The sequence below is a fragment of the Lissotriton helveticus genome, chromosome 3_2 (assembly GCF_964261635.1).
Source record: "Lissotriton helveticus chromosome 3_2, aLisHel1.1, whole genome shotgun sequence".
Taxonomy (NCBI): Eukaryota; Metazoa; Chordata; class Amphibia; order Caudata; family Salamandridae; genus Lissotriton; species Lissotriton helveticus.
The window spans coordinates 355,944,585-355,971,247 of record NC_136062.1 but is presented as its reverse complement, the minus strand read 5'-3'; the positions used below and the strand labels follow the sequence as shown (position 1 = coordinate 355,971,247).

At 41.2% G+C, this 26,663-nt stretch overlaps 1 long non-coding RNA gene across 1 annotated transcript; it reads left to right on the top strand.

The window, feature by feature from the left end:
- The first annotated feature begins 4,556 nt into the window (after positions 1–4,556).
- Positions 4,557–23,276, top strand: LOC144826321 (uncharacterized). The gene is made up of 4 exons (XR_013609785.1): positions 4,557–4,710; positions 9,321–9,356; positions 22,216–22,653; positions 23,168–23,276. It is a non-coding gene; the product is annotated as an uncharacterized LOC144826321 (long non-coding RNA).
- The last annotated feature ends 3,387 nt before the right edge of the window (positions 23,277–26,663 follow it).

Genomic DNA, 26,663 nt, shown 5'->3' with positions numbered 1-26,663 from the left:
ACAACCATCACTCTCAGTGCACACAGCCCTCACTCAGTGCACACAGCCCTCACTCTGCTACATGTTTGTGCAGTTACTAACAATCTACACAGAACACCATCCCTCATTATCTGACTGTACACACACAGTGCATAATGCACACACTCAGTGCACACTGCCCTAACTCACAGTACAAACAGCACTCAGTAACACTGCACCAAGGCCTCACTTGCACTGCATACAGCCCTCACTTACACTACACACAGCCCTCGGTCTGCGCACACAACCATCACTCTCAGTGCACACAGCCCTCACTCAGTGCACACAGCCCTCACTCTGCTACATGTTTGTGCAGTTACTAACAATCTACACAGAACACCATCCCTCATTATCTGACTGTACACACACAGTGCATAATGCACACACTCAGTGCACACTGCCCTAACTCACAGTGCACACAGCACCCAGTCACACTGCACCAAGGCCTCACTTGCACTTCATACAGCCCTCCCTTACACTACACACAGCCCTCGGTCGGCGCACACAACCATCACTCTCAGTGCACACAGCCCTCACTCAGTGCACACAGCCCTCACTCTGCTACTTGTTTGTGCAGTTAATAACAATCTACACAGAACACCATCCCTCAGTATCTGACTGTACACACACAGTGCATAATGCACACACTCAGTGCACACTGCCCTAATTCACAGTGCACACAGCACTCAGTCACACTGCACCAAGGCCTCACTTGCACTGCATACAGCCCTCACTTACACTACACACAGCCCTCGGTCTGCGCACACAACCATCACTCTCAGTGCACACAGCCCTCACTCGGTGCACACAGCCCTCACTCTGCTACTTGTTTGTGCAGTTACTAACAATCTACACATAACACCATCCCTCAGTATCTGACTGTACACACACAGTGCATAATGCACACACTCAGTGCACACTGCCCTAACTCACAGTGCAAACAGCACTCAGTAACACTGCACCAAGGCCTCACTTGCACTGCATACAGCCCTCACTTACACTACACACAGCCCTCTGTCTGCGCACACAACCATCACTCTCAGTGCACACAGCCCTCACTCAGTGCACACAGCCCTCACTCTGCTACTTGTTTGTGCAGTTACTAACAATCTACACAGAACACCATCCCTCAGTATCAGACTGTACACACACAGTGCATAATGCACACACTCAGTGCACACTGCCCTAACTCACAGTGCACACAGCACTCAGTCACACTGCACCAAGGCCTCACTTGTACTGCATACATCCCTCACTTACACTACACACAGCCCTCACTCTGCGCACACAACCATCACTCTCAGTGCACACAGTATCTTGACCCTATTCCGCTGCTCCCTCCTAAGGCACACACAGATCACACCACTTCGCCACATCTCTAAAACTATGTTGCATCTACATTAAACATTGTTTGCAACAAATACAAAACTTTGACAGACATCACAATACAACACTACACACAGCCCTCTGTCTGCGCACACAACCATCACTCTCAGTGCACACAGCCCTCACTCACAGTGCACACAGCACTCAGTCACACTGCACCAAGGCCTCACTTGCACTGCATACAGCCCTCACTTACACTACACACAGCCCTCGGTCTGCGCACACAACCATCACTCTCAGTGCACACAGTATCTTGATCCTATTCCGCTGCTCCCTCCTAAGGCACACACAGATCACACCACTTCGCCACATCTCTAAAACTATGTTGCATCTACATTAAACATTGTTTGCAACAAATACAAAACTTTGACAAACATCACAATACACCGACACTACATTTCTACACACATTAGTCACATGCATGCACAAACTCGTGATCCTACTCTGCCGCTCACTCATTTGGCGCAGGCAGCTCACACCACTTTGCCACATCTCTTGAACGATTTGGCCTGCTAATTAGATACCAAAGTGCCAATGCTTTGTACATACAATAAGCCCATGTCTGCACAGCCTATCGTTCCGACTACGCTGCTCCTGCCTTTTGCTAACACACAGGGCACACTACTTCTAAACATATCACTAACGCATTTTCTAATAACCATCTACACAGAATAACATCCTTCAGTATTTGCTTAGCACATGCAGACACACTAACACTATACATCGTTTTGTATCACACAGAACTGATCGATAGATTCAAAAGTAACAATATCTTTGAGATTAGAGGGTTGCACGTGCTCATTTATTATACTTGCATTTTTACGTCAAAGTTAGGACTATAAGGGTGCTATATTTTTACATAACCTTTAGCCGCACGTAGCTTTTTCACGCTTATTTGCTTTATTAATTATTGTAAAAAAGTTACGTAGAAATATTACCATTTGGGGAATTTAAGTTCCAAATGCTCATTGCTGTTGTTGCTTGTTGCTTGTTCGTTGATGCGTGGGGGAAGATATGTACATTAAACAAGTGTGGCATGAAGGAGCCTGGAAAGTCGCTAGTGGCGCCACTATCGAAACTACATCTACATACACATTCAAATTTTCACACTTGGAAGTTAGACACATTCTCGTTGGAGACATCTCCTGGGGGCAAGGGAAGGGTATTTACCTTTCATCCTTTGTCCACTTCCAAACACCTTGCCGGCAAATTTCAGCACTTCAGCCTATTTAAGATCACGAAAGGGTCATTGGGAGCCATAGCCTTTTTCGTCTGCAGAAAGACATCAGTGCCCGACGGAACGACGCTGTATTTGCTCCGAAGACTACATATTCAAAGACACTACGCTTCCATTTTATCATGTAAGTGCATTTGTAGTTATTTTCGTACAAGACTTGCCTTTTCTTGAAATCTTTTACTGCCTTATTCGTCTCTACATTTGTATATCTCTTTCTCCTCTCATCTTCAACATTGCTACCTCTACACATTCTCCACTGTATCTCTCCACTTTCTAAACATATTTTTTTTCGGCTACACTTTTTTCGGGACCTTTCACTGCACTCTCTTACCATTTATTTTATGCTTTGTTTCTGTCACTTTTTTTCATGATTACTCTCTTATTCTCTCTTCCCGTCATTTTTATGCTTCCTATAACTCCATTGACAGATCCACAATAATGTAAAAAAATATAGTTTTCTTGACCTCAACCAAACTCTATCGCTCGTACTCTAATTAGCATCAAAAACGGAGGTAATACATGCTAATAAATTATACTTTTTCTTTTACAGATACTAGAGACTGTTTTCAAGTCATTCTGTCACAGTTGTGATCTGGAACAAAATAATTCATTTCGGTAAGTACATGGGGATGTTAATGTTGTCATCGAATTAACTGTATTCCGGAAACGCTTTTGGAGGGAAGGATTTTGGTGTTGGGTACTATAGCCTCCTTCTCGCTGTCTGTGTGCTACACATCACAGAACACGTACACTAGATCTCAACACCTAATCGTCATACACTTTCTTTCCTAATCGGCTGCTCACTCATTTTGGACAGGCAGCTCACACCACTTCGCCACATCTTACTAACGATTTATCTTGTACATTTACGGCTAATATTACCGGACTTTTTAAGACCATTTGTACCATGCATGCCCAGCTCATCTTTCCTACTACCCTTTTCCATCCTTTTTAACATAGAGTTCACACCACTTTGCAACATTTAAATAACGCGTTTCATGCCCGCCAACACGCACAACATGCACAAACAGGCCACAGACTCAATCTCTTTTCCATTCACGCACGTGAACACGCATACGTGGACAACATTTAGACGTGCATCTTGCAAGTATACCCCCCTGCCTTACCTTCTGTCTCATTCATTCATCTGCACGTTTCTGCCTTTCACTCGCGGAAATACGCACAAACACAAGCAGCCAACAGACTCTCTCTCACACCCCCCCCCACACTCCAAGTGTCTCGCACGGAAACACGCACACCATAGCTTGTCTCTCATTCATCGACATGTTCGCCCACCCCACCCTCTACTTTTAGTTCCGCACTGCAACACGCACAACAAACAGCCCACAGACTCTCTTGGAAAGCAACACGTTCTTTTACGCAATCTATTACATGCTGGACTATTGGTATTTTGAAATGCTTACGTTTGTTTCTGCTAACTTACACAACAAACATGGCAAACAGGTATTTTAAGCACATTGGTACATTGCATGGCCAGCCTATATTTTCGACTACGCTCTTCCCTCATTTTTTTTAAACATACAGTTCACACCACTTTGCAAGTTATCAATAATGCTTTTGCCTGGGAAGAAATTTATTTATAACAGCCGCCTTTCATACTATAGACTTCCTCCAGTTGTACGTGTTATTAACTAGCACACCCTTCGTTCCAAGCTTTTATTCACACAGTATTTTGAGCCTATTCCGCTGCTCCCTCCTAAGGCACACACAGATCTCACCACTTCACCACATTTTTTCGGGCCCTTTAACTGCACTCTCTTCCCATTTATTTTATGCATTGTTTCTGTCACTCTTGTTCATGATTACTTTCTGATTCTCTCTTCACCTCATTTTTATGCTTCCTATAACTCGATTGACAGAGACACAATAATGTAAAAAAATATAGTTATCTTGACCTCAACCAAACTCTATCGCTCGTACTCTACTTAGCATCAAAAACGTAGGTAATACATGCTAATAAATTAAACTTTTTCTTTTACAGATACAACAGAGACTGTTTTCAATTCATTCTGTCACAGTTGTGATCTGGAACAAAATTATTAATTTCGGTAAGTACATGTGGATGTTAAGGTTTTCATCGAATTAACTGTATTCCGGAAACGCTTTTGGAGGAAATGAAATTTTAGTTGGGTACTATAGCCTCCTTCTCGCTGTCTGTGTGCTACACATCAGAGAACACGTACACTAGATCTCAACACCTAATCGTCACACACTTTCTTTCCTAATCCGCTGCTCACTCATTTTGGACAGGCAGCTCACACCACTTCGCCACATCTTACTAACGATTTATCTTGTAAATTTACGGCTAATATTACCGGACATTTTAAGACCATTTGTACCATGCATGGCCAGCTCATCTTTCCTACTACGCTCTTGCATCCTTTTTAACATAGAGTTCACACCACTTTGCAACATTTAAATAACGCGTTTCACGCCCGCCAACACGCACAACATGCACAAACAGGCCACAGACTCAATCTCTTTTCCATTCACGCACGTGAACACGCATACGTTGACAACATTTAGACGTGCATCTTGCAAGCATACCCGCCCTGCCTTAGCTACTCTCTCATTCATTCAGCTGCACGTTTCTGCCTTTCACTCGCGGAAATACGCACAAACACAAGCAGCCCACAGACTCTCTCTCACACCCCCCCCCCCCACACTCCAAGTGTCTCGCACGGAAACACGCACACCATAGCTTGTCTCTCATTCATCGACACGTTCGCCCACCCCACCCTCTACTTTTAGTTCCGCACTGCAACACGCACAACAAACAGCCCACAGACTCTCTTGGAAAGCAACACGTTCTTTTACCCAATCTATTACATGCTGGACTATTTGTATTTTGAAATTCTTACGTTTGTTCGTGCTAACTTAAACAAACATGGCAAACAGTTATTTTAAGCACATTGGTACATTGCATTCCCAGCCTATATTTTCTACTACGCTCTTCCCTCATTTTTTTTAAACATAGAGTACACACAATTTTGCAAGTTTTAAATAATGCTTTTGGCTGGGTAGAAATTTATTTATAACAGCCGCCTTTCATACTATAGACTTCCTCCAGTTGTACTTGTTATTAACTAGCACACCCTTCGTTCCGACCTTTTATTCACACAGTATTTTGAGCCTATTCCGCTGCTCCCTCCTAAGTCACATACAGATCTCACCACTTCACCACATTTTTTCGTGCCCTTTCACGGCACTCTCTTACCATTTATTTTAGGCTTTGTTTCTGTCACTCTTTCTCATGATTACTCTCTTATTCTCTCTTCCCCTCATTTTTATGCTTCCTATAACTCCATTGACAGAGACACAAAAATGTAAAAAAAAATAGTTGTCTTGACCTCAACCAAACTCTATCGCTCGTACTCTACTTAGCATCAAAAACGGAGGTAATATCCTTCGATCCGACCTTTTATTCACACAGTATTTTGAGCCTATTCCGCTGCTCCCTCCAAAGGCACACACAGATCACACCACTTCGCCACATCTCTAAAACGCTGTAGCATCTTACTTACACATATTTGTCAAACAATACACAACTTTGCCACACATCACACAAAATGTACACTACATATCAACACACATTAGTCACATACATGCACACACTCGTGATCCTACTCTGCTGCTCACTCATTTGGCGTAGGTAGCTCACACCACTTTGCCACATCTCTTGAACGATTTGGCCTGCAAATTAGATACCAAAGTGCCAATGCTTTGTACATACAAGAAGGCCATGCCTGCACAGCCTATCGTTCCGACTCCGCTGATTTCTCATTTTGCTAACACACAGGGCACACTACTTATAAACATATCGGTAAAGCATTTCCCTCCAAAGAAATTTTTTGGCAAGTGCGTTACTTAGTGCAAGCAGCACGCTCTCAGTGCACACAGCCCCTAACTCACAGTGCACACATCCCTCAGTCACACTGCACCAAGGCCTCACTTGCACTGCATACAGCCCTCACTTACACTACACACAGCCCCCAGACTCTCTCTCTTTTCCATTCACGCACGGAAACACGCACACGTTGACAACATTTAGACGTGCATCTTGAAAACATACCCCCCTTGCTTTGCTTCTCTCTCATTCATTCATCTGCACTTATCTGCCTTTCAATCGCGGAAATAATCACAAACACAAGCAGCCCACAGACTCTCTCCCCCCCCCCACACTCCCAGTCTCTCGCACGGAAACTCGCATACCATAGCTTGTCTCTCATTCATAGGCACGTTCTCCCACCCCACCTTCTACTTTTATTTCCGCACGGCATCACGCACAACAAACAGCCCACAGACTCTCCTGCAAAGCAACACGTTCTTTTAGCCAATCTATTACATGCAGGTCAATTGTTATTTTGTTATTCTTACATTTGTTCCTGCAAAGTTACACAACAAACATAGCAAACAGGCATTTAAAGCACATTTGTCACATGCCTGCATAGCCCATCCTTCCTACTCCGCTATTCCCTCCTTTTTAACATAGAACTTACACCACTTTGCAACATTTAATTAACGCATTTGCGTAGAAACACAACATTTTCAAACATGCGAGTTTAATACTATAGACTTCCTACAGATGTACGTGTTATTAACTATCACACCCTTCGTCCCTACATTTTATCCACACTGTATATTGAGCCTATTTTGCTGATCCCTCCTAAGCCACACACAGATCACGCCACATCTCTAAAACGTTTGTCAAACAATACACAACTTTGCCACACATCACACAAAATGTACACTACATATCAACACACATTAGTCACATGCATGCAAACACTCGTGATCCTACTCTGCTGGTCACTCCTTTGTCCAAGGCAGCTCACACCACTTTGCCACATCTCAAGAACGATGTGGCCTGCAAATTAGATACCAAAGTGCCAATGCTTTGTAGATACAATAATCCAATGCCTGCACAGCCTATCGTTCCGACTCCGCTGCTCCCTCCTTTTGCTAACACACAGGGCACACTACTTCTAAACATATCAGTAACGCATTTCACTCCAAAGGATATTTTTTGCTAGTGCTATTTCAATACTATAGACTGCCTACTGCTGTATTTCGGGTTGACTAACACCTCTCACTAACGCTTTTGGCTGCAAAGAATTTTTTTTTTTTAAGGAAATGCTATTGGGATACTTTAGCCTCACTCACGCAGTCCGTGTGCTACACATCACAGAACACGTACACTACATCTCAATACACAGTCGTCCTTTGCTTGCACACACTTTCGTTCAAACTCCGTAGCTCACTCATTTTTCACATGCAGCTCACACCACTTTGCCACCTGTCCAAAACGCTTTTGCATGACAATTAAGGCATACTATGCAAGTAATTTTTACACACATTTTAAACATGCCTACACAGCCTTTCGTTCCTACTCCATTCCTCCTTTCTTCTTTCACACACACTGCTCACACCACTTCGCAACATTTCGCTAACGCTTTGGCCAGCATAAACTTCTTTTTTAACAACTACAATTTTGAGACAATAGGCTTCCTCCAGCTGTCCATGTTGCTAACTTACACCCTTACTCATTCCTTTTATACACATAGTATCTTGTGCTTAATTTGATGGTCGATCCGAAGGGACACACATATCATGACATCACTTAGCCACATCTCTAAAACGCAGTTGCGTCCAAATTAATCTTACTTTTTAAAGAAAACACAACTTAGCCAAACACAGCACAGGTCCCATAACTGCACAGACTCTCATTCAAAGTCAGCTCCTTCCTCCTTTTGCATAGGCAGCTCACACAACTTATCCACATCCCACACTATGCAAGTGTTATTTACACACTATTGTCCCCTCCCCGCACAGCCTTTCATTGCTACTCCACTGCTCCATCCTTTGGCACACAAATCTTACAACACTTTGCTACATCTCAGTAACTATTTTGAAATTACAATAAATGTTATTTTTCACGTGCTATGTTCCCACTATAACCAGCCTCATGCTAACTGTGTTGTTCACTCCCATACACTTTGCTCTACTTCCTTACCACAGTTCACTCCCACATTTAGCATGCATAATGCTATGCCTCGCTTCCTACTACCAACGTTAAATCTGTCACAGTTTAATTTGGGGGGGGGGCATGCTCATACTGACAATTTCATACTAAAAAAAAGTTGGCAGATTGACTTTCACATTGATCATCTCTCTCGCATGCAAAATCTCACCCACTTCCCCGCTCACTATCCTCCCTCACAATTTTCCTTTTTTTGAATGATGCCTGTTGAAAATTCCATTAAAAAAAAACGAGCCCACTTACTTTAACAGGCTTTCTCACTTTCATGCTTCCAATCTTTCTCTTCCTACTTCTCAGGCTTCTCTCTCACCCTCATTTTAGACAAAATGATTTCGATATATCTCACTTCATTCATTCTCTCTCTACTTCACGCACTCTACTTATTATGCAGGGCAACAAGCATACACTCTACACATCACACAATTTCTCATTACAAAGTTGCTCATAAAACCACAAACAGACACACACACACAATCTATTATCATGCCCTCTGTCACACTCTGAGATATAAGTATACAACATTTCGAAACTACTATTGCATTCCCTGTTTTGTTTTTGGATTTAAAGTGTTATTTAATTTAAAGCATATTCTAACAATTAACGTTACTCTCATTTCAGATTATTCTAGTGAGGTACAATCACCCACAAATCAAGGTAAATATTATTATTGTTTTAAAAAAAAAAATCAATAGTTATTTAAAAAGTACTTCGCCTTACTTAAGTGAATAGACTTTAGAGTAATAAAGTCTAGGGAGAAAAAAATAACATGCATAGATGCTTAAAAGCCAGTTACCATCAAGGTAATACAAGATTTAATAGTAAATCAAAAGGGAAGCAATGCTTACCAAATAGTACTTTTGCTATTTTGCACAATGTATGCAAACCAGTTAATACATGGAAGTCCAACGATCTAAATTATATAATGGACCTTGGAGATGCTTTATATCTACAAATGCATTCTATTAACAAAGAAACACTTATGCATCCAGATGATTTGCCTAAATATATAGAGCACAATTATATGTTTTATTCACTTACGCTACGCAACCCTTACTATGGTAATGTCCTTAAATCTTTTGATAAAAACTATCCAGATATTAGCACTGCATTACATTTAGGGATTTCAAAGTACTGTGGGGTACTACTTTGTATGAGTGTATATGTTATTTCAATTTTTAGACATATGCAAAGATACTATGTATTTGATTCACATAGCAGGGACAATGAAGGCATGCCTCATTCAAATGGAACATGTGTAACTTTAGAAATAAAAACTTTTGAAGGACTTTTGGAATATGTTGTAAATCTAGCAAAAAACTTTGGAAATCCGTCTCAGGATTGCATACCATTTGAATTAACACCAATAGATATAAAAATACTTTTGAAACAAACATTCCAAAGAGCACTTAGAGTGCACATGAAAAATAGTCATTTAACTCCAGTTACTAAAATCTTTGTACATACTACTCAAGTGACTGTCAATTCTATTTTAGAAGGGAGTTTAGTTTCTTCGGACGCTTTAGGTCTTCAAAGTAAGGGGACTAATAGCAATAGTAAGAAAAATCATTTGTCAGGGACAAGTATTTCGATTCTGGGGACAAATAAGCAGTCTCAAATAAACTCAGATAACTTGAGCCTTTCAGAACATAGTGTGAAAAAAATGAAAAATACTACTGCTGCACTAGGAACCCTTGACAATGTTGGCAATGAAGGTGTTGAAGGAAACAGACCAACTGTAAGTTTACCGATGGTACAAAAACGCAAAGCAAATAAAGAAACTTTATTTTCTTCAGACGCTTTACAGACGCAAAGTAAGGGGACTAATAGCAATACTAGTAAGGAAAGTCATTTGCCAGGAACAAGTACTTCTAATAAGGGGACAAATAAAAACTCTCAAATCAACTTAGATAACTTTAGCCCTTCAGAACCTAGTGTGAAAAAAAAGAAAAATACTAATGTTGCACTAGGAGCCATTGACAATCTTGGAAATAAAGGGGTTGAAAAAAACAGACCAACTGTAAGGTTAACACTGGTACAAAAACGCAAAGCAAATAAACAAATCCATTTAATTATTAATAAATTCCATCGTGAAATATTGCATGGGCCAGAGTATGTTTGTACTATTTGCAACCAGTTGTGGCATAAACAAACAATTAAAAATACTCGCACGGTTTGTGAAACCGAAATTTTTAAAAGGTGTGACATTAGTAGCAAGAAAACAAATTTAATTTGTATGACTTGTTATGCTTACATCAGAAAAGATAAAATACCACCATGTTCCGTTCTAAATGGCATGGCATTTCCAAATGTACCAATTGAATTAGAATTATACGATTTAGAAGAAAGATTAGTTTCTCCTCGGATACCTTTTTTACAAATTCGTAGTTTACCACGCGGATTTCAAAAATCATTATCAGGTGCTGTAGTTAATGTACCTGCAGATGTAATGACAACTGTTACCATTTTACCAAGGCAAATGAATGATGCAATGACCATCCCAGTAAAATTAAAAAGAAAATTAATGTATAAATCGCACACGCATTATGAAAATATTCGACCAAACACCGTTAAAAAGGCAGCTACATGGCTAGCAACCAATAGTGTCATGTTTAATGAATATGGTGTGACAATTAACCCCGAATGGCAGTATATACCTCCAGAAATCTACAATGTAACTGATAATTCAGAGACAAGCTATTCTTCAGATACATCTGACAACATGGAAGCAGGGAATTTAGATACTATGTTAACTAATGAAACAATTACCAGTAATAGGGTCAATGTATTAAGTTTAGCTCAAGCTGAATATAATACACCAAGAGGTTTATATGAGGATAAAGATTCTGAATTTTTGGCTTTTCCAACAATTTATTGTGGGGAACGAAGGCCAAACAATAAGGAAAGACATATACCGGTACATTATAGTACTATTTGTCAATGGGAATTAAGAAGTCAGGATAGAAGAGTAGCAAAAAGTATGACTAATGTTTTCTTTAAACTTAAAAAATTACATATTAAGCAAATTCAAGGAAAAATTAATATTTCTATACGGAAAAAATATACAGATGGTAAAAATATTACTGCTAAAGACATTAAATATAATATAGAAAATTTGTTCCAGTTTAATGAAGGTTATAAAGTTTTGAAAACTATATGCAGTTGTAAACGAGATATTTTTGCTATGATAAGACAACTTGGAATCCCAACATTTTTTTTAACTTTATCTGCTGCTGAAACAAAGTGGCACCATTTAATAAATATATTATTGAGAGTTAAAAACTTAAATGAATGCACAGAAGAGGAATTCAATAACATGTCTTGGGAAACAAAATGTCGATTAATACAAGAAGATCCTATTACATGTGCTAGACAGTTTGACTATCAAGTGAGGAAATTGTTTAATTGTGTTTTGATGAACGGGACAAATCCAATTGGGGAAATAGTTGACTACTTGCTGTTTGCTGGCTGGAGGCGGGAGAGCCCTCGGCGTGTTGTTTTGCCCTTCAAGACTGCTCCCTCTTTCCTGGAGACCTCGCGGTACCCGCTGCGCGGGTCCCGCTTCGCCCGTGTGCCTGGGCGGCTGCTTCCTGTGGATTTACACTCTGGACTGGAGGCGGACAACAGGGCTGCGAGCGCCAGGTGAGGTACAGGGACTCCATTGCCCAGGAGTCCCTGCGCTGTCATCACCTGCACCTGGTCGCTCTCCCTGTTTGTCCCGCCCCTGAGCACCTCCTCCCCATAATAGTGGTAGGAGTCGCTGCGCTGGAGCGCGCGGGAGCGTGCCCGGGAGAAGCCCGGGACAAGGGCGGGACCGTCTAAGGCCGTCATAGGCCGGAGTAGGCCGGGCTGGGCCTACTCTCTTGATTCGGTTATTTGAACCCTGGTCCATTTTGCTGTCATAGCCCCTTACTGACTATTATTAAACATCTGTTGATATGCCGTCCCCGTTAAGGGAGGGTACCCCTGTGAAGCAGGGAGGAGCAAAAAATAGGACCTTAGAGAACTATTTTCCCCGGGCTGTGGGGGAGGGGGACAAGGAGAGCACCTTAACCCGGCTAAGGGCAGAGCGGAGACGCTCTATTGATAACCTGAAAAACAGACCCCTTGGAGAATATCCAACCATGCCTAGTGAGGAGTCGACCCCAATAGATGATGTCCCATTCCTGTTGAGGGATGGTACGATCTCCCCATCTGTTCCACCCATGAGTCTAACTCCAGCCACCAGCCCAAGCCCTAGTAGGGTGACTATTGATCTAGTCTCTCAACCCCCCCTAGTTCTGAAAGCTCTGAAAGCTAAATCTAAGCCAGCCAACGTACAAGGAGCACAAGTAGTACATGGGCCCCCCCCAAACAAACGTAGGAGAAAGTCGAAGGGAGCCCAGGGCAAAAATAAACCCAAAATCCCTCATTCTGATTTTGGGAGGTCATTAAAACCCTTAATACCGACTGTGAGGCTAGTGGATGAACTACACCCCAAACTTACTGTACAGGAAGGCTTGGCCCCTGCTCTGATAAATGACCCAGGAAATAATATTGCTAATATCCCCCTTTCGGTTGCCCCATTTGGCAACCTGGAATTCCTGCTTAGGTCATTATTATTACCAATTAGTGAGAGTATCAAAAAGGTCGAGATCAGACTTACCATCCTGGAGGCTACATTAAGTAGCATTAAAATCTCGGCTGGCCATCAAGGAAGATCACCGGAGCTCATTCCTACTCCACTGGCCCCCCACCAACCTCCAAATAGTGCAATGAGCCCAGCCCCCCTACAGGTCGCGATTGCTGCGGCCCCTCCACAACCCTCGAGGACTAATCATGCATTAACTAAGCCCTTTAATTCTAATAGGCCTATTCCCCCTGTAGACCCCGTCCCCCTGGCACAGCCCGTAGACAACACTACACTGCCTCCCCTAATGCAGCTTCCACCTAGATCACGTAGACCAAATTTACCCCCGGAGTCAAATGATTTTACTGTAGTTATGGCGCGCGTCCCTCCACTTGAAGTAGGTGAACCTGAGGACTTTTGTTCCCTAAAAAGCAGGGTAATCAAGTGGCTTAACATTAACAGACCCCTCCCGGTACACCTAAATAACGAAATTATAATGGTCAGAAGGGTGCCATGGGTGGGGAGAACATATAAATCTATAACAGGGGATTGCATATTGGTGAGCTTCAGGGATGCCGGTACGGTATCTCACATATGCCAAGGAAAGAACAGATCTAGGGACTCTACCATTCAAACCCTTCATGTGTCTTTCTTTTTTCCCCCTATCCCCGCTCCTGTACATCCGTTCCAAACCTATGACAACTGGGAGAGGGTTGGTCGGAGGGGGAGACATCACGAATTTAACCCCAGGCCACTGTTTGGCCGCCCAGAGCCATCCTTTAATTCTTTTAACCGGTTTAACTGTTTGAATGGCCTTGAGGGGGTGGATTGACAAACGGATAATGTTCCTCTGGGAGACGGAGAAAAAGGAGCTCTGGCAGAGGAGATGGAGGAGCATAGTCCCCTGGCACAGCAAATTCCATCGAGTTGTGTCGGGAAGTCTGTGCTAGATGGACCGAGGGCTGTAGATATTGAATATATAGGAGGGGGACATGGGCTGGACTCGCATGAGTTAGAGTGGGAGCAACAAACGAGGCCTCATGGGGGACTAGAACAGAGTGGTGAGGCATTGAGACTGATCTCTTGGAATACAGCAGGTTTGGCAGGCAAATTTAATAACAAAGAGTGGCTGGATTACATTAGAAAATTCCACGTAATCTGCGTGCAGGAGACATGGGCCCCGGTGAATAACTATCACTTACAGGGGTATAAGTGTTCCTTTGTACCCGCGCAAAAATCCAGATCAGGGAGAGCCATGGGTGGACTATCTATCTATATAGATTTAGATCTGCCGGGTAGCTGGTCTTCCCCAGATTGGAACTCCCATGGGATCCAGGCAGTTCGGTTCCTCGGGAAGGGGCTAAGATTTACTGTTTTTAACATCTATAATAACGAGATAGCGGGAAACCATACCACATTAGTAGCTGAGCTGGATTATAGCCTGGGTCAGGAAATAACAGTCCAAAAAAAGGGGCAATCACACGCGCTGTTAGTCATGGGGGATTTCAACTGCCATCTTTGTCCGGCACTGGTCCAAACAAACACAGACTGGTCCCAATGTCCCATGGAGAAGGGGCCGCATTTTTCCCATACGCCGACAGGGTCAGCTTTTAGTACGCTCCGGCTCAAGTATGATCTTGAGCATACTATTAACATGATAGGCACACAGAAGGATGGTACACTCCCACCTACATTTAAGGGTAGGGGATGTACAACCGTCATAGACTATATCTTGGCCTCGAGATCCCTGCTAAATAAGATAATCAGTGTAGGGATAGAATGGAGCAGTTTTAGCGACCATAACCCACTTGTTCTGGAGCTAATGTATAGGGCGGGCCCTAGAACTAGAGATCTCCGCACAATTACGGAGTGGGTAACAGATCAAGGCAGGAGATTAAAATGGTCCAAAATAGATGGGGAAAAGTTTTACAAAGCCCTGGTAGTCAAGGGCAAATCTGCCATCAATGACTGTCTAGACACAGAAGTCCACGGTTTAAGGTTACTGGAAGCATTCGGCGAGATTGCTAACCTGATCGATGGCCTACTTAAAACTAGTGCGCCCACAAGGAACCACGATAACCCTCGGTGGTTTGATAAAGACTGCTCCAAAGCACTGAGGGAGTTGAAAAGCTGCCTTAAATCTAAACCAAGGGAGCCTCAAAAAATTAAGGTGTGTAGGGAAAAATACAAAAAAGAGACCAAGAGGAGGAAACTTGCTTTGCAGGCAGAAGCATGGGCAGAATTAAGAGAAGTAGGGGAAAGAAAGGATCTAGTGGGCTTCTGGAGAATTATCAACAAACTGACCTTCCAGGAAAACGATACCCCTGAGATAGGGTCCAACATCCTCCCAGAACAGTGGGTCACTCATTATAGGGGTCTATATAACCATGAGCAGGGTACCTCTGCAGAGTTATCTGCAACTCCAACTCAGGCTTCATTGGTTGTATTTACCATTACGGAGATTACTGCTGGGATAGAGGGTCTGACTAAAAACAAAGCCCCGGGCCCTGATGGAATTCCTCCCGACCTGTTTCTGAGCAGCATAGAACTATGGGCCCCTTTAATGACCAGGGTCATAAATACAGCAATCACTTGTGGTCTCCCACCGTCCTGGTCCAAAGCGATCATTGTGCCGATTTTCAAGAAGGGTAATAGGGACGACCCTAAGTGCTATCGCCCCATCTCCCTGATTGATGTATCGGCCAAACTTTTGGGCAGGGCGATCCTCAACAGACTAACTGAGTGGACCGATGAAAATAACATCTTCTCGGACACCCAATACGGATTCAGGACAGGGAGGTCCACTAGCGATCAATGCCTGAATCTGTATATGCTGACTGCCAAATATACCCTGGCCAGTGATGAATCGATCTACATGGGATTTATGGATTTGGCAGCAGCATTTGACCACGTCAACAGGGAGAAACTGTGGGACATGATGTCAAGCATGGGGATTGAGAGCGGTTTAATTGATATTCTAAGGGAACTGCATAGTGACACCACGGCTAAGGTTCGATTTAACAGGGAGGGGTGGGATTGACCGACTCTTTTCCCTGTATGAGTGGAGTCCGACAAGGCTGCATTCTTGCCCCTTTTTTGTTCTCCCTTTACATTAATAATTTGGAGCAGTTTCTGTTGGGTCTAAAGGCAGACTCTCCAAGGGTGGGGCCGCGCCATATTCCTGTTCTGCTTTACGCAGATGACGCGGTCCTGATTGCACGCACACCCAGGAGCTTACAAATCCTGATTGATGGATTCGTTAAGTTCATGGGTGCCCTAGATCTCTCTGTTAAGCTGGGTAAATCGTATGTGCTCCTGGCTGGCAAAAAAACTCCCTCTAAATTTACCTACACAATAGGCAGTCACACAGTAGAAGAGGTTAAAACATTTTCTTATCTTGGTGTAACCTTTGATGGCGCCTTACAGTTTAATTCCCTGGTGGAGGAGCGCTGTAGTAAAATGATTGCCTCTAACGGGGCAATAGCTAGCTACGGCAGGAGACTAGGCAGATGGAGCCCGGAACAGGTGATGAATTTGTACAGCTCCGTATCATGCTCCAAAGTAATTTACGGGGCAGAAGTATGGGGCTTTGCGAACATCACAAGAATCCAACGGGAAGAAAATAAATATCTGAAATCCATCTTGAGGGCACCCCCAAGTACTGCTGGAATTGTAGCACACAGGGAACTAGGGAGGCCATACCTAGATGACCTGGTAAAACTTAGGCCAATTGTGGCCTGGTTAAAAATCTGGGCTAATCCTGAAGCGTCTCTTAGCAGAGAAATCCTATTGGACTGTTTAGAGAGGGATAAATGTATGCGCATTCCCTGGCTCAATTTTGTTAAGAATACCCTAGAGGAACTAGGCTTTGGGAATCTCTTCACTAACCCTGCAACAATTGTAGCCCAGCATAAGATGCAAGTAAGGAAAACCTTTCTAGAGCGGAAAAGCCAACGTAGAGCTGAGGCTGAAGGGTTTAAACAGACAGTGAGGGCCCACAACTTGGTGAAGAGCGTGGAGGGTATGGAGCCTTATCTATACCTTATGCATAACGCACAGGATAGATTCCTGATGTGCCGTTTCAGACTGAACTTACTCCCATCTATGTTGGCATCACCAGCAGGATTTACACCTTCAATTGAGCAGAAGGGACCCTGCGGCTGCGACAACAGGTCTCCGCAGGACTCCCTTCATTTTGTTTTACTCTGTCCTTTTTTTACAATTCCCAGGCGTAGATTTCTTGTAAATATTTTAAAAAAAGCTAAACAGGAACATGCCAGGGAGGCACTAGTCTTTTTACAAAAAGCTTCGGACCCCTTAACCTTGTGTTGTATAATGAATTTTATTAAGGTATCAGTCCGTTTAAGGCTAACCAGGGGAGACAAATGAAATGTCTTTGATTCTATATTTTTAAAATTGTTATATTTTTTTTTCTGTTGGTGTTTCATGTTAACACTAATATTTTGTATAAGGATCTTGAAAATGTTTAATGACTTTTTATTCATGTATATATGTGTGTGCTTTTATGGTGTTTTTTAATCACCGAATAAAGATTCTTTGAATTGAATTGAATTGACTACTTTTACAGAGTCGAATTCCAACAGAGAGGTTCTCCACATATACATGCATTACTATGGGTAAAAAATGCACCCCTCTATGGTGTGTCACCATTGGAGGATGTCAATGTTTTTATTGAGCAATATATTCAATGTAATAAGTCAGATGACACTGTTTTACAGCCTTTAATAAATTTACAAAGGCATGGGCACACTAAAAATTGCCGTAGAAAAGATAAAAGAACATGTAAATATCAATACCCCAAATATCCTATGTCAAATAATCTCATGTTAGAGCCATTGACACTTGAAGGGACAGATAGGCAATGGGAAGATAATCTAAAACGTATCCATGAAGCAATGAATACTGCAACTTTTAGCACACTTTCTTTTGATGATTTTTTAGGTGTTATTAAGATGGATAATAAAGAATATATAACTTCTATACAAACAAGTTTAGAAAAGCCGACAATTTTTTTGAAAAGAACACCAGATGAATGCTTCATTAATAACTACAATAGTACGGTTTTGAAAGCTTGGCGAGCAAACATAGACTTGCAGTTTATACTAGATGCTTATGCTTGTGCGGTCTATATTATTTCATATATCAGCAAATCGCAAAGAGGAATTAGCAAACTTATTGCACAAGCTGCTAAAGAAGTGAAAAACAATAGTAATGTCAAAGACCAACTTAAACACATAGGGAACAAATTCCTCAACTGCACAGAAATTAGTGCTCAAGAAGCAGTATATCTCATTCTTCAGATCCCATTACGCAAAAGTTCACGGGCATTTGTATTTATTAATACTAGCCGTCCAGAAAAAAGAACTTATTTAATGCGCGATATGGAAACTATTAATTCGTTGCCAGAAAATTCAACTGACATTCAATGTGAAAATATTATTGCGAAGTACTGCAAGAGGCCCAAAAAATTAGTAATGCGTACTTTAGCTGATTATGCTTCAAATTTTAACTCTGCCATCAAAAAAAAGTATACCAGAGAAATAAATGATTCTGAAGATTTACTTGCTGAAAGAAACTTTTTCAGTTCAGATGAGGAAGAAATAGAAATATAATGTACTGAAGAGGATGTAGGAATGCCGAATATAAATAGCAAGTATGCTTTAAGTAAGCGCAAACGGAGAAAAATTATACGCTATTGCAGATTTAACAAAGACAAGGAGCCTGAAGAATATTATAGAGAACTATTAATGTTGCACTATCCATGGAGAGAAGAACATAAAATTATCGTAAACAATGACACTTACTATAAAAGGTATCTACAAGTTAGAAATGTTGTTGATTCACAAGTTAATATCTATAACCATAATCACGGGGAGGTTAGGAACATTACGAAGGAAGAGTGTAATGAAAATCTTATATCCCCTCCTCTATCACCTCTATTAATACCAACAGTCAATGTATGTGATGAAGGGAACAATAAAGAACATCAACATCTATATGATTTGTCATTAGATTTAGGAATTAGAACAATAACTAAAGAACCAAGCTTAACTAACTCCATTCTACCTGATGATAAATACCAAAATATAATGCACAACTTAACTGGTCAACAACTAAATTTTGTTTACCATCACTTGTATTTGTTAAAAACTAAAGTACTCCATGCTATACTTTTTGCACTGGAGAGGCTGGTGTTGGTAAAAGCTTTCTAATAACTGCACTACATCAAACATTACTACGCTACTATAATACAAAGGCAGGTGAAAATCCAGATAATATACGTGTCCTACTTACTGCTCCAACAGGCAAAGCAGCACATATTATTCATGGGCAAACATTGCATAGTACTTTTAAAATACCTGTCTCACAAAACCACTAAGTCATGAAAATAGAACTTCTCTGCAAATGCAAATGATGCATGTTAAAGTTCTTATTATAGATGAAATTTCTATGGTGGGTCAAAATATGTTCAATTTTATACATAACAGACTACAAGAAATAAAGGGCCAGATGTAGGTAGGCTTTTACCGGGTGGTAACGGCCGAATTCGGCCGTTACCACCCGGTAAAAGCAATTTGACATGTAGGTCCCTGTAATTTACAGACTCGGTAAATTTACCGGTAGGTAAATTTACCGAGTATGTAAAATACCGAGTCGGTATCATTACTGATTCCGGACAATTGGTATGTAGGTGGGACTCTTCTGAGTCCCACAAGCAGTACCACATCGGTATTTTACCATCAAATACTACTTGATGGTAAAATACCGTTTCTGGTGTGCATGCACATGTGTGCATGCACACCTATGCCATATGACAGGCAGACCTGCCCTTAGGGCAGGTATGCCTGCCACATGGCACCCGAGCCTCTTTTGGGGGTGCCAGAGGGTGTCAAAGTGACACCCCCTGCACCCTTGTGACAGTCGGTATTTTCCGATGTGGTAAATACCGACCGGTATATGCCCAATCAATCCTATGGGCTTCAAAGCCCATAGGAATGCATGGGCATTAACTGGTCGGTATTTACCACATCGGAAATTACCGACTGTTTCCGATTCGGTAATTGCACATCTGCAATTACCTACATCTCGGTATTTTTATTTTCCGACCTCTTAAATACCGAGTCGGTGTGACTCGGTATTTAAGAGGTCGGTAAATAAAAATTACCTACATCTGGCCCAAAATGTCCAAATGAACCCTTTGGAGGAATTTCTATTATAGCTATTGGTGACTTTTACCAATTGAAACCTGTTTGTGACAGATACATTTTTCAGGACTCTAATAATTTGTATGGTCCTTTAAGTATGAACTTATGGAAAGAACATTTTAAACTATTTGAATTAACTAAGATTATGCGTCAAAAAGACGATCTCCAATTTGCAGAACTACTAAACAGATTAAGAGAAGGGAAGCATACTAAAGAAGATATTCTACTAATTAAGCAAAGAGAAATGAAACCTGATGAGAGTCTCTTAGAAACAATCCCATATATTATGTCTACTAATGTTGAAGTAAATGAAATTAACAGACTTGTTTTGGATAAACATAGCAAGAAATATCCAGTGTATATTACAGTAGCTAACGATACTGTGAGTTCAGATGTGTCAGAAAATGTAAAAAAAACTATACTTAACCAATTGCCTAAGGATCCAATGAAAACTATGGGACTTGCACATACATTACACATTGCTTTACAGCTCCGTTATGATTTAACTTGCAATGTGGATGTAAATGATGGTTTAACTAATGGCGCAACTGGTATAGTACAATTTGTTGAAATTATTAACAAGACACCATTTATAGTTTGGGTATCATTTGACAATATTACTGTGGGGCAAAAAGCAAGGCAAGAATATAAGCATTTATATCATGCCCGAATAGAAAAGTCATGGACACCAATACATGCTATAGCTAGACATTTCCAATACACTAAGAAATTTATCACTGTTATACGCAAACAATTTCCTTTACGACAAGCATCAGCACGTACTATACATCGCACACAAGGGGACACTATAGAACCACTTTATATACACTTTAATAACTCCAAAATTCATCATTTACATTATGTTGCCATAAGCAGAGCTAAATGTATACAGAACATATACGTTCAAAATTTTGATGAAACTAAAATTATAATACACCCAAAAGTTAATGAGGAAATGCAAAGATTAAGGACCGAAATGCAACTTGAAATAACTATCCCACAATTAGATACATACACCGGACATTTCAATATTATAACACACAATATACGATCACTTAAGAAGCATTTCACATCAATGATAGCTGATAGTAACATGATGCAAGCAGACATTATTTGCTTAACGGAGATCAACACTACAAGGAAGTCAACTGGAAATGATTTTAATGTAGAACAATATGATCATATTATATTTGATAAATTTAATACATACAACACTAACCATGGGATGATACTGTACTACAAGAAAGATCTTTGTATATTACCTATTTATGAAACACACCAAGGGATAGACATTTTACATTTTACATTACAGATTAATTCCACAGATTACCTTATTATTATAGTCTACAAACCACCACATTAACTTATTACTGATCTTTTGGAATGTATTACCATTATCACTAATTTTTACCCAGAACACAAATTCATCATTATGGGAGATTTCAATGTGGATGTCTCTCAAAGCAATTCACAAACTAACAAACTAATTGGGTTCTTTGAGACAAAGTTGCAATGTACACAACTTATAGACACTTACACAACAGACTACCAATCTATCTTAGATCATATATGTACCAATTACATACTTCAAAATTATGGTACTTTAGAATGCTATTACAGTGATCATAAAGCACTATGGATTTGTATTTAACATTGTTTGTAACATATATTTCTATTTCAGATGTTGACTATTGAAGAAATCAATAACATTACCTCCAATGACAACAAACCTTATGAAAAACCCATCAGAGTTAATGTGATCAAGTGCTCAAGTAAAACAAATTACAAGAACGCCAAACAAGAAAATAAAGTTCTATTTCATTTGGCTCTAGCAGATAAAACTGGTACAATTAAAGCAACGTGTTACCAAGAAACTTTATATCAGCAGACACAAAACAACTGTGGGCTACTAATACGCAATTTTATAAGTAAAAACAAAACAATTCTGATAACAAAGCAAAGCAAAGTTACAAAATTTCCGGCAATGTCTCTAACTCAATCCCTAATTCAAGAAGCTGAAAACATTTTGCAGCCTCCTGCACCATCCGCTTCTCCAATTAAAGAAATAAAGCGTGCAACTGTGAGAAGTCTTATGACAGTGTGTGGGACCATTTCAGAAGTAAGTAGAGGTCTTTTGTACTGTGTGTCTCGCTGCTTGTGTTGTCAGTTAGTGTGTGTGCTGTTGTCAGTGCCATGGACAATATTTATTTTGGCTTTGTCAGTGTGCTTGTGTCTGTGTGTGTGTGTGTACTATTTGGTGCTTAGATGTTATTTATTTTTGGGTGGGTGCAGTTGTGTGTATGGTCTCTGTAACACATTAGATATGCTGTTATGTTTCTGAGGCTTTCTATCAATCATAAATGATCTGTACAGCAGCCAAATATTAACAATTAACAATGCGTGTAAATAGGTGTGAAAAATCTACTCAGCATTTATAAATGTTAATTTGTTAGGTGTTTAAAGATGAGCGCCGTAATCAGACATCAAAGTTCTTCTTTTTTTAACATGATTCGGAACAACGCCGTTAATTTGAAAATAGCAATAGCCCTTAATCACTATGTCTTCAATGCTTGACCAATTATTAAGTCTGACTTCTGTGCTTTTGAATTTTAAACGCTAATATTTTTTTTTAGGAAGAGGAAAGTAAACAGGTGCTCATCAATGGACAAAATACAGACATAAAAAGTATTACCTTAAAAGATTCCACTGATGACATCAAATTCACATTATGGAGAGAAGCTACTCTATTCTCAATAAACATTGGAGAATATGTGATGTTAACTCATGTCACAGTACATGAATTTAATGGACAGAAAATATTGAACACGACAAGGCACAGCAAATTGAAAGTAAGGAACACACGCTCTCTCACGCACCCCTTACTCTATCACTTCCTCACACACACTCTCTCTCTTTCAAGAATACACTCTTTAACTATTCAACACACTATCTCTCTCCCACACATTATGTCTCTACAACACTCTCTCGCACACACTCTCTCTCTACAAGACTCTCTCTCTACAAGACTCTCTCTCTACAACTCGCTCTCTCTACAACACGCTCTCTCTACAACACGCTCTCTCTACAACACGCTCTCTCTACAACACTCTCTCTCTCTACAACAGCCTCCCTCTACAACAGCCTCTCTCTACAACAGCCTCTCTCTACAACACGCTCTCTCTACAACACGCTCTCTCTACAACACGCTCTCTCTACAACACGCTCTCTCTACAACACGCTCTCTCTACAACACTCTCTCTCTACAACACTCTCTCTCTACAACACTCTCTCTCTCTACAACACTCTCTATCTACAACAGCCTCTCTCTACAACAGCCTCTCTCTACAACAGCCTCTCTCAACAACACTCTCTCTCTACAACACTCTCTCTCTACAACACGCTCTCTCTACAACACGCTCTCTCTACAACACGCTCTCTCTACAACACGCTCTCGCTACAACACTCTCTCTCTACAACACTCTCTCTCTACAACACTCTCTCTCTACAACACTCTCTCTCTACAACACTCTCTCTCTACAACACTCTCTCTCTACAACAGCCTCTCTCTACAACAGCCTCTCTCTACAACAGCCTCTCTCTACAACACGCTCTCTCTACAACACGCTCTCTGTACAACACTCTCTCTCTACAACACTCTCTCTCTACAACACTCTCTCTCTACAACACTCTCTCTCTCTACAACACTCTCTCTCTACAACACTCTCTCTCTACAACAGCCTCTATCTACAACAGCCTCTCTCTACAACACTCTCTCTAACACACACTGTAACATTTCAGTGGAAAAAAATTTAACTATGTATTTCTTTACTACAACAGGTAACAACGCCACCACAAGAAAATATTGATGTGGAAATATATGGAGTGGAAAGCACAAACGGAGATTGGAGCACTATAACAACCAAAATAACCAACACCGATATTTACCAATCAATGGACGTACAAAATCAAACACTTATACAGTGGTTTATGTTGGACGAAGAGGTGGATGACATTGGTGAATCACTAATTCACTATTTGCCTCAAACATGTGAAGTTATATTTTGTAATGGCAAAATTACTAAAATTGTTAAAGAAAAGTCTGAGGAAGATTGAAGTTTATAATGAACAATCATAAAAAAAAATTGTACAAAGTTCAATAAATAAATATTGTTTTGTGTTTAAAAAAAATAAATATACTAATTTGAACATATCCACTTGCATGGTCATTTTCGTTGGGGGTGGGTATATTTTTTAGAATTTTTTTTAAAATGTACCACTACAACATACATAACAATAGCAGTTGCAGCTACATTTCACAAAGCACACGAACAAAACAATAACTATACAATAGTTGTCTGACATTACTACATGTTTAAATGTGGCACCTACAATAACAGGTATAAAAGCATGCTTTGTTGCTGCTCAGTAGTGCAGTTGTGTTTAATTATGAGTGTGTTGTGCCAAGTACGGCTGTGGTGATGCAGAGTGATGCTGTGTTGGTGCTCAGTGGTACTGTGGGGGTGCAGAGTGGTAATGTTGTCTTGCTGCGTGTTGCATTGGTGGGGCTCAGTGATGCAGTTGTGAGAAGTGCTACTGTTGTGGTGCTGAGTTATGCTGTGGTGGTAATCAGTGAACACCAACACAGCACCACTCGTCACCAGCACACACACCAACAGCTATCAATGCACGCTTTCACCAGGCATACACACACACACCAACAGCCATCAATGCACTGTTTCACAGGGCATACACACACACCAACAGCCATCACTGCACGCTTTCAACAGGCATACACACCACCGGCCGTAAGTGCACGCTTTCACCACATATTTTAACATAGCACACACAATTACAGGTATAAAAGCATGCTTTTTTGCTGTGGAGTACTGCAGTAGTGTGGATAAATGAGACTGTTGTTGTGCTAAATACAGCTGTGGTGGTGCAGAGTGATGCTGTGTTGTTGCTCAATGGTACTGTTGGCGTGCTGAGTGATAATGTTGTGTTGCTGCGTGTTGCATTGGTGGGGCTCAGTGATGCAGTTGTTGTGAGAAGTGCTACTGTTGTGGTGCTGAGTTATGCTGTGCTGGTAATCAGTGAACACCAACACAGCACCACTCATCAACAGCACAGCACCACTCATCACTACAACAGCATTACTCAGCACCACACGAACATCACTCGGCAACACAACAGCATCACTCCACACCACCACAACAGCATCATTCAGCAACAACACAATATCACTCTACAACGACACAGCAGCACTATCACCACCCCAACACCACTCATCACCACAACAGCATTACTCAGCAGACAAACGTCACACACACAGAACATGTACGCTTTCACCAGGCACACACACCAACAGCCATCAGTGCACGCTTTCACCAGGCATACACACACACCAACAGCCATTAGTGCACGCTTTCAACAGGCATACACACCACCGGCCGTAAGTGCACGCTTTCACCACATATTTTTACATAACACACACACAATTACAGGTATAAAAGCATGCTTTTTTGCTGGTGAGTACTGCAGTAGTGTGCATAAATGATACTGTTGTTGTGCTAAATACGGCTGTGGTGGTGCAGAGTGATGCTGTGTTGTTGCTCAATGGTACTGTTGGTATGCTGAGTGATAATGTTGTGTTGCTGCGTGTTGCATTGGTGGGGCTCAGTGATGCAGTTGTTGTGAGAAGTGCTACTGTTGTGGTGCTGAGTTATGCTGTGATGGTAATCAGTGAACACCAACACAGCACCACTCATCACCAGCACAGCACCACTCATCACCACAACAGCATTACTCAGCACCACACTAACATCACTCGGCAACACAACAGCATCACTCCACACCACCACAACAGCATCATTCAGCAACAACACAATATCACTCTACAACGACACAGCAGCACTATCACCACCCCAGCACCAATCATCACCACAACAGCATTACTCAGCAGACAAACGTCACACACACAGAACATGTACGCTTTCACCAGGCACACACACCAACAGCCATCAGTGCACGCTTTCACCAGGCATACACACACACCAACAGCCATTAGTGCACGCTTTCAACAGGCATACACACCACCGGCCGTAAGTGCACGCTTTCCCCATATATTTT